At 41.9% G+C, this 10,810-nt stretch overlaps 1 pseudogene; it reads right to left on the bottom strand.

The window, feature by feature from the left end:
* Window positions 1-8,355: 8,355 nt before the first annotated feature.
* LOC123073043 (uncharacterized) lies at window positions 8,356-8,438 on the bottom strand (annotated as a pseudogene).
* Window positions 8,439-10,810: the final 2,372 nt, after the last annotated feature.

Below are 10,810 nucleotides of genomic sequence, written 5' to 3' on the forward strand. Positions count from 1 at the left end.
CGTGTCTTGACTACCAAGTCATCGACATAGGCCTCCACATTACGCCTGATCTGAGGGCTAAGACAATTCTCATGGTGCTTTCGTACAAGTAGCCCATGTTTTTCAATCTGAAAGGCATGCATACGTAGCAGAAAGTCATTACTCCCAATGGGATAAGCAAATGAAACATATTTAATTTCATATTTATGACAATCAACTCATTCAACAATTTACTCATAAGATATAAGTGAAGCGCACGAGTAAATGACAAACTAGTCCAAAAAGATATAAGTGTAGAACAAAGAGTAGCTAAATAATTATGTAACTATATGAAGACTCTCTCTCATTTAAGAATTTCAGATCTTGGTATCGTATTCAAACAGCAAGCAAAAATAAAATAAAATGACAATGCAATGATAACACAACTCATGTGAAGAAGCAAAAAACTTAGGCTCAACCGATACTAACCGATAGTTGTTGAAGAAGAAAGGTGGGATGCCTACCGGGGCATCCCCAAGCTTAGATGCTTGAGACTTCTTGAAATATTATCTTGGGGTGCCTTGGGCATCCCCAAGCTTAAACTTTTGTGTCTCCTTAATTCCTCTCATATCATGGTTTCTCTTTTTATCAAAAGCTTCATCCACACCAAACTCAACAAGAACTCGTGAGATAGGTTAGTATAAACCAATGCAAAACCTTATCATTTTCTACTGTAACAAATCACTAAAATTATTATTCAACATTGCATACTAAATGCCTCTGCATATTCAATACTCCTATCCTCAAATATAATCATTAAACAAGGAAACATATGCAAACAATGCAACTATAAAAGCAATCTGTCAAAACAGTATAGTCTGTAAAGAATGCAAGATTCATCATACTTCCCGAACTCCAAAATTATGAAAGAAAATTCTCACTGTGATAAATTTATCAGATGTCAATATTCAAAAAGTTTCAACATTATATCATTTTCTGACTTTTCTAGGGAATTTTTGCAACAGCGGTAAACTTCCTGTTTTCAAACAGCAACATGTATACTAGCAAAATAAGCATGGTAAAGGCCATCCTTGACATTTTTATTGAAACTAAAGATGAAAAACATTATTCTAAATAATATCAAGCATATACTAACAAAATAAAATGACGCTCCAAGCAAAACACATATCATGTGGTGAATAAAAATATAGCTCCAAGTAAAGTTACCGATGAACGAAGATGAAAGAGGGGATGCCTTCCGGGGCATCCCCAAGCTTAGGCTTTTGGTTGTCCTTGAATATTGTCTGGGGGTGCCTTGGGCATCCCCAAGCTTAGGCCTTGCCACTCCTTATTCCATAGTCCATCGAATCCTTACCCAAAACTTGAAAACTTCACAACACAAAACTTAACAGAAAACTCGTAAGCTCCGTTAGTATAAGAAAATAAAACCACCACTTAGGTACTGTAATGAACTCATTCTAAATTCATATTGGTGTAATATCTACTTTATTCCAACTTCTCTATGGTTCATACCACTTAATACTAGCCATAGATGCATCAAAATAAGCAAACAACACATAGAAAACAGAATCTGTCAAAAACAGAACAGTCTGTAGTAATCTGTATCAAAATCGCCAGAAACGCCACTCCGAGCAGTATTCTAGAATTTCTGAGACTACCGGACTACTCTCCTTCCCCACCTGACCCTCCCCCACCCCACCCCCACCCCACCCCACCTACCCCTCCCCCCTCGTCCTCACTGGGCTCTCCGGCGACGCCTCCCGCCTTGGCTGCAGGGCAGGTTTCGTCGGCGACACCGCGTCCCTCGCGCCCTACGGTCCTCGGAGCGACTCGGGGCCTGACCGAGTTCCTTCACCCCAGGCGGTAGGTATGATTTTCTGCAGAAGGGGTGGGGATTGGGGCTGCACTGGAGGAGGCGGAGGGCGGGGGACGGGGAGCGGCGGCGGTCGGTGGCCGACAAGATGAGTGCAGCGGGAGACCGAGATGTGGCGCAGATGCGGAGATCCAAGCCCTGGTGTTCGCGAGGAACCAAGCAGAGAGAAATCTGTGCGATGCCAAAAGGACTCTGGCTCTACATGCAATGTCGAGGACCGATGCAAACGAGCAAGAGAGGATTTTCGCCATGGCGCCAGTGTTGACGGTGGATCTGATTTTGCTGTGGGCGGAGAGGGAAGCATGCTCAACATCAACAGTACAGAGGGCGAAGTGGAGATTGTTCAGAAGGGATTGAGTGGGGATCGGACTGGGGAAATTGGGATTTGAGTCCTGGATCCCAACCGTGAGGAGAATCTAGGGAGTTCATTGCCATTGCTGGTGCTTCGCGAGCACGGGGAAGAACTTGGTCAGGAGGGATCTGCGCCCAGGTGACTTACAAGCGGGCCCCGCTATCTGTGAGTGGGAGGAGGTGGATGCCACCTACTTTGGACAGCTGTGGGGGGAGCATATATCAACACCCTCCCCTCCACAAACCGTGCGGCGCGGCGACCATAAGAAGATGGCGAGCCCTAGAGCAGGGGGAGCCACAGTCTGGATACGTAGGGATCTGTGGGAGGAGAAGAAATTCTGGCCTGAGGATTGTTTTCCAGCGGCTGATAGAGATTTGAGATACAGAGATCCGATCGTTTTCAGCTGCTCCGCCTCAGATTCCAGAGGGTTGAGTTTTTCTAGAGATTTGCGGGAGAAGAAGGAGATGGCAGCTGAGTCGTCTCTTTCATATCAATACAAATATAGTATATACTAGTCATCTACCCGTGCAGCTGCACAACCTAGATTCTATAGGGATACATAGTTATGAAGTAAATTTATTTATGTGTGGTGCAAGTATTTAAATTTCAGATATCATATGAATGGACAAATGCTAAGTTATTCAAACAATCATAAATAATAAACACATGTATTTTAACCTTCATTATAGGGAAGAGTACATATGTGTTCCCATCCACATTGTGCAAACTACCATTGTTTATGTGAATGAAGCCGTCATGTCCTAGTCCCGAGATAAACCTCCTTACAAAGTTTATGCCACTTACTAAGGGATGGAGAGATTATTAATTCATTCAAGCTATATGGCAAGATACACATCTTCCGGTCTTATTTGATATGCATTGTAGCAAATATACATACACCTACCACTCAATAAAATTTGAAATGTGAGAGGTATAAGTTCCATGGTTTTTTTTTCAAACATGGTGTATATGTCAAATATTTGCGTATACAAAATTATTAGAAGAGTTGGAGTTGGGAGCATACGTGTTCCATTTAGTGTTGGATTTCATTATTTGTGTTATACAAATATCTATGCAAAATCCTTCATGTTTTTCCGTGAATCAGAATATTTCCTTTCTTAGGGAATCATAATCTTACCTATTAATTCATTCTTATTCACACAAATATCGTCCTTTCGACCATACAAATGTTAGGTCCAGCATCACATCCGACAACACAAGAACATTATTACCTACGAAACAGCCAGTAAACCATGCCAATGGAACATCAGATATTTAACGCCCCCTGTCTCGCTAAGTTAGGTCCTGCCAGTGATTCAATACATACAAAGCCTGTTTCACATAAATTATGAACTTGTGAAAGCATGGTATAAGCATAAATATATATTCCGGCCGGACCAGCTACACATGCCACTTAATTAGACGCCCACCCACGTATATACCGAATGCTTGATTAACATTGCAATTAGCACCCTTATGTTTTTGTTTTCTCACGAATGGCACCATAAATTTTGCAACTAACACCCTAAAGCTTTTGTTTCCTTACAAAGAAGGACAAAATTTTGACAAGTCAAGGGAAATTTCACCAGAAATTTCGGCAGCATAACGCCATGATTTTGCACAGTTAACTTCACTTGTGAGGTCTCCTCAAAAAATAAACTTCCCTTGTGATAACCACGTACGCAATGTACCAACATGTCTGACTCTATTGTTTATGTTAATAATGAATCACACGGTCTCTAGCTCACACAGATCCCCCAACAATAATCCTGCAACTTGAACATGCTGACTTTGGCGTCATTAGCCAAGAGTTTTACAAATTGAACATGCTGACGCGTTGGCGTCATCTTCCTTCTCTGGCCCAATCATGTATTGTTGGCAGCGAAGATGAAGTCACAACTTGCATATACTTCTCCTCCTGTACAGTCTACATTGAGCCAAGCTTCGCATCACCCTCAACGCCTTGCTGAATATGTTGCAGCACCAAAAGTTCTGCAATTAACACCCTAATGCTTTTGTTCTCTTACAAACAACACCAAACATTTTGCAATTAACACCCTAATATAAAGCTATTGTTTCCTTACGACAAGTTGGGGGAACTTGTACTAGAAATTTCGGCAACATAATGCCATGAATTTTGGAGCCACCCTTTGCACAATTAACTTCATTTGTGATAATTATGTTCATCATGGGACTGGATTGGCACTTTGTTAGTAGTCCATTCGATTTTGAATCTGTGCTAGGTGTCACATATATCCAGTCTAAAGAGCTAGCCATATGTATTCAGATGATGTTTTGTCTAGCTAGAATGGTGACTGAATTGGCACGCATTGGTGCTAGTCTTCGTTCAATCATCATTGTGACTAGTTGAACCTATTCATAGGATAGTTGCTGAACTTGCATATAGATCGTCAGTGTGAATGATCTGATGGGTGTGGCAAGCTATCACAAGTTCACAGGCAGTTTTGATTTCTAAAACAAAGCAATCAGTTTCCAACCAACCCTCTACAGAATTTCGTATAGTGGCGCGTGGTCTAATTAAGTGCGGTCAATTTCTCTCCTGTGTGCTTTAATACTAGTACATACAATACATCGTGCTGCTACGGTAGCACTGCAGAGGCGCTACTAATGCTACAATGTCTATAGGCATGGCCACTACAGTGGGGCTACAGTGCAGGTATTTCATTTGTTCTTTCACAGGAGACATGCTAGAGTAGTAAAGTATATGCCATGTTTTTGCTACTGTCTTCAGAACAATATATTTTTGCTACGGATTACTAGGTGATACTAACAAACGGGTTCAAACTCATTACAAAGTGAAAAAGTTATACTGCAAAATCGGGGGAACTCGCAAAAAAAATCTGGCAGTGATTTCTAAAATGACATTGCAAATTGTTAAAATAACATGGTATTGATCACTAAATAACCAAGTAGTTGAATCAAATAATTTGACAGTTATCCACAAAACAAGGTAATTACTTTCTTTTAATAATTATTTTATCAATTGATTTGTGGTTGTAGATACTGACAGATGGCCCTCGTTACCTCTGAAGTTTGAGCTACAAATAGTTCAATCACTGTTTATACCTATAAAGTTAGGACATGTGGCAACTGGGAAACATCTTTTACCAGTGCAAAGAAGCATTGAACAAATTCTGATACATATATTATTTTTACACTAACCTTTGCTCCATCCATATCTTGCTTAGCGTCTTGTTGTCCAGCGGCTTTGTGTTGGCATCTCTTCCATCAGAAGGTTCACAAGAAAACTCATCAGATCGAGTGGTGCCATGCCAAGATTTCCTTAAGGAAGTTTAGATCGAGAAAAGATGCGCTCTTACAGTCAAAGTGCTAGGCAGCAGCCACAACAAGCATGGTCGAGGCATCCAAGACACGGCGTGGCCACTCGGCGAGACAAGATGTTGGTGCCGCTCGATCTAAAACTCATGTGACGAGACAAGGCAAGGCAAGATCTTGGTGGCCACAGGAAGTGCCTCGCCGACGGAGCATCTCTTGACATTGTGTGAGGAAGGAGATAGGAGGTGGTAGCGACAAGGGAGGGGCGACTTGTGGGGCGCGGGCAACAGATCAGAAAGGGTTGTCGATTTATATTTATAGAGAAGATCTTGCACCGGTTGGCTAACAATGAGCGCGGAGAGACATTGGATCAGAGGGCGATCCGCGTGAAGATCACGTCAGCCAATGGATGGGAACGGGGAGGAGGAGGCAGATCGACAACAACAATTGAAGGAGGATGCATTGGTTTTGGGAGCGCCTGGTTTTGTGGAGGAATAAGTGCGAGATAATTAATGTAGGATTTGTTATGTTTCCTAACAAACACGATAAGTACTAGTACTGGAGTTATTAGCTAGCTAGGAAATACGTAGATAAGATGGAAACTACCTGGCGTTATTTGAGGGAGGGACGGATCCGATCTTTCTTTTGCAACTGCTTCCCGACACTGAAAAAAAAGAACAGATCGGTCATGCCTGGACTAATTAGATTAGAGAAGAGAACAAATGGATCACTTTTTGTATATTTCAACGCTGTGCTCCAAATTAGAATACCTAATGCCCACTCAACTTCATCGAACTGAACCATCAAATCAAGGTAGTAATTCTCAGATGATTAATATAGGGAGAACACATAATCTTGGCAAGTCCAAGCTGATGCAATGTGCAAGGCGTCAATGAAAACAGTTTCGACAACGGTATCAGATCCCAAAGATAGTAACTTCTTCTTCATTTCTTTCGTATTATATGAAACAAAAAGTCGTCAGGAAGGAAGACTAGACACTAGAACGCTAGTATAATGCGGCTTCCAACATCCAAATAAATCATACAAACATCAAGTAAAAGGTGCCTCCAGTTTTTAGTGGTAAATTGAAAACACAGTTGCTTTTCCAAAATCATCACACTTGCCGGTATAGTGATGTATATATACTCAAAGTACATACATACAAACATACTAGATAGATAGATAGATACATAGATATATTTTTCATGCACCAGTTCCAGTTTTAATGTACTCAATTGAATGAATGAACGAGCTGACATTCATTCTTTTCATGGAGAATTAACCATTTGAGCCAACAGAAAAAGCACACATTCATTCAACCAATCCAATCAAATATGTTGTCTGCTACTTGTTGACATTGACCAAAGATACCAAGTTTCTGCGGCACAATACAAACTCCCTAGACCATTCCACCAACAGTCACCCAACGGAAAAGTAAAAATAAACACAAAAATGCCTATATCTTGTCTTCGAGATTCGCCAGGGCCTTCTTGCAGTTTAGCATGTATATTCCCTCGAGAGGATCTTGGTCCATTCAGTGCCCACACCACACAGACGTTTGAACCATAAGATTGGGATCTCTTGGTTCATCCAGTGGCTTCAGGGTTCATCTTGCCTCTTGATACGTCGAGACAGCCATTCGGCCGACACCCAGAGAACGGAAAAATTAACATGGCTTTTTTCCTTTTTCTTCACCTTCTCAAGTCCTGCGCAGCAAAATGCAATGCATAGATTCAGACACCAGAGCAATGGGTGACCAACTATTGACTGATACTACTAGGTCTTGGCAACAGAAATTTAAGACATAAAAGTCTAGCATGCATGAAAGTAATTTTGTCATCAGAAACTTCACAGGAGGATTAATTCCTAGAACGGGAAGACTACGTATATTATATTGGGTCTGGCTGCTCCTGGGCAGGGAAGACCTCAAATCTTGGGTCTATCTATCTACTCCTAGTCAAATATATATGCAATCAATACAGACTATGCAATTAGTCCATGAAAACACATCGCATCACCGACACTAGTGCAGCAGCGACCATTTGGTGAACAACAAGAGTGTGATACTATTGTCGACAAACAGTAGTAACTAGGCTAAAACTAGCAACTAGTCCACTGAACAGCGACTCGATTGTACAAATATCCTGAAATAGTACAGCGTTATCAAGAAACAACTAGCATCGAAGTAAAATTTTCCTATACATGAATATATGGTCACTTGTTAACACCATTAGGAGATCACTGGACATGTAGCAAATAGTATCTAAACCACAACCTGTGCATTGTGCATTACAAATTCAATCAAGACGACGGGTTCACTTCTTAACACCTCACTGGTTAGTTGTGACATGGAGAGAAGCTCTCACCACGGGTTCTCGGATAGCCTAATAACAATTTAGGAGGTTCTCGCCGCAGCTGCCGTGGTGCCGGTTGACGATGAGTGGGGTCAGCCAGCCATAGCGGCCCACTCAGACGCCATGATGATGACGTGGGGCTGGCCGTCGATGATGTCGACGCAGCTAGCAAGGTCATTCCACAGGTGGTACACCGAACTCCCCCTGAAATGGAGTGCAAGCCAGCCATCCTCGGTGTGCTTGCTTGCATGAACTGAATCCACCAAATACAACGACGGGGAGGTCTCCGTGACTGCAGTTGTGGCGCAAAGAATCATGGTTATATTCAGGAGGTCAAAGAAGCAGGGTGATACTACATCTCTGGTCGAAAACATAAACACGAGGAGGATCTCGAAAGCGCAACAAGTCAAGAAGCACAAAGAAACCAGAACCAGATCAAAACATATGGAAGAGATGAAGGTATAGAGTCTCAAATATGTTCAACTCCTTTTCCCAAAATGCAAAGGCTCAGATTTTACACAACAGTTTTTTCAGTCATGAATTTTCAGAAGCAGAACTAGCATGTTTGTAGTCACAACCATGGTCAAACCAGAACACACAAATCTAAAGGAAGTCCATTGAATCCCGCGGCCATGCATCGTTCAATCCCATCACTACAGATGGATGTTCATCCTAATTTCGAATGATATTTGTATGCACCTCCTAGTCCCAGGGTAACCATAAGACCGATTAAGATTTGCTGGGGATGAATTGGGGGTACCTGTGCTTGAGTGATCTTTGTGTTGGTGAAGAGAAGAGGCCCTTCTTCTCATCCTCCGATGAACCCATCAGCTCATATAGATCGCCATCTTCTTTGATTATTCTGCTTATTCCTCTTAGAGATGGATGGACGGATACTCTGCAGGACACCATCCATGCTTATTTGGACAACTTGGCTGGGTTGATCTTCGATCACTGCAGTAAACAGTTTTATTGCCAAGAAAACAGGGTCAAGTGGCTGCATACAGAGAAAGTACCATAAAGCATCTCTACACAAGACTTAACGGTTCAAGCAACAAATAGGACAACACATAGAAATGGTGGATTTCGCATAAAAGATAGCTCTCTCTAAATACTTGAACCATGTGCAAAGAAGCTAACCTACGCAGTTGTAGCCGAGGCCAGACATCACTACTTCCATGGTTGCGGCTTGGCGAGCAAAATCACAAAAACCACCGGTCCCATCCATCATCTTGGATATGATAGGTCCCACACAGGTTGGCCTAGTGCTAGGAAAAGTTGCTCATCGATCCCTGGTACAGTTTTTTTCAAACAAACAGAGGGTCAGCAATTGGCTGCAATAAGGGAATGTAGAGGAGGAGAACAGTGTAGTATCTATGCTACAACAGCTCATCTACACACACCTTAACAATAAGCAGCAAAAAGGCAAGATATAAAATGGTGGTTCAGTATAACACCTTCATGTATTTACAAGTTAATAATTGAGAGAATGAAGGACCATCAGTACATAACATAGGATGTTCCGAGTGCACTGACTGAGTGAGTGAATTATTAACAAAAAGAAAGAGATGTGCAGGTTGCTCTCTTCAGAACTGCACATTGTATTTACAAGTTAGTAATTGAGGGAATGGACGAGGTTTCGAGTGCACTGAGCAAGCGAGTGAATTGTTAACCGAAAAGTTTAAACCAACGAGGAACATTGGAGACTATGTCGATTAACAGTAGCAACTAGGCTAAAGCTAGAAACTAGTCCACAGTGAACAGGAGCACGGTGCGAGTGTCTAGAAACTATGCTAGTCGCAGAGCAGCAATAACTTGAAAAAAAAACATCTTCGTGGGAGGGCAGAGCAGAGCACTGGCGGAGCTACCTGTTACAAAAATAGGCCATGGCCCGCCCAGCCCATAGAGTATACGGCGGAGGATTGTGAGTAGACTATGCTGTGAAAGAAAACAATAGTGGATTTCCTTTGTACTGGCCTGCCCATCTTTCGTATTGTAGTTCCGCTACTTGAGTAGAGAGCCACCTGGTGCGGTGAGTCGGCGTCATCATCGCCTCGAGGTTGAGGTACGACCCAATGATGTCCTCGGCAACATCAGGAGCATGACTATAAACCACACTATGGTCCACCTGCCATGGAGCTAGTCAATATTCGCTGAATAATCTCACCTTAAAAAAGGAACTTTTCCATAATTACAGTTTCAACTCAGTAAATACAAAACAATTTATTATACTGATAATAAGGCAGACAGATGCAGTGGCAGTGACCGCTAAAATCTCAGGATAGCATCATGAAAGGCATAGTACATCATTGTTTTATTAATCCTCGCCTCGGCGAATGCAAACAGGACATGAGCTATCATTTAAAAAAATGGCAGAGGGGCAAATACATGGTGAAGAACCAAGTAACAAATGGTCATGCAGCGATCACCACATTACATATGTCTTATTAGATTAAGGTGCTTACAACAATAAGCCATCAACAAATATATGAAAAACGCTGAGGTGCTGCCAAGATCACACGCCTTCTTGAGGATCCCACTTTGCAAAAGGTGAACTCCAAGTAAGTTCCAAGTGGTGAATTCAACGTTCGGAGCGATCGCGGTCCACCTGCCATGCAGTTAGTCAATATTCGGTGAACAGTCTTATCTAAAAAAAGGGAACTTTTTAATAATGACAGTTTAAACTCAGTAAATACAAAATGATTTCTTATGTTGATAATAAGACATGTGCTGGCCAATGGTTGGAAAATTGAAATAATTCTACTACAGTGAGTTAGGTCGCTAAAATCTCAGGATCCCATCATGAATAACATAGTACATCATTGTTTTATTAATCCTAAGCGAATGCGAACAGGACAAGAAGCTCTCTTACAATAAAAAAATATGGCAAAGGGGCAAAAACATGGTGAAGAACCGAGAAACAATCGGTCATGCAGCCATCACCGCATTACATAT

Source organism: Triticum aestivum, chromosome 3B, assembly GCF_018294505.1.
Source record: "Triticum aestivum cultivar Chinese Spring chromosome 3B, IWGSC CS RefSeq v2.1, whole genome shotgun sequence".
Lineage (NCBI taxonomy): Eukaryota > Viridiplantae > Streptophyta > Magnoliopsida > Poales > Poaceae > Triticum > Triticum aestivum.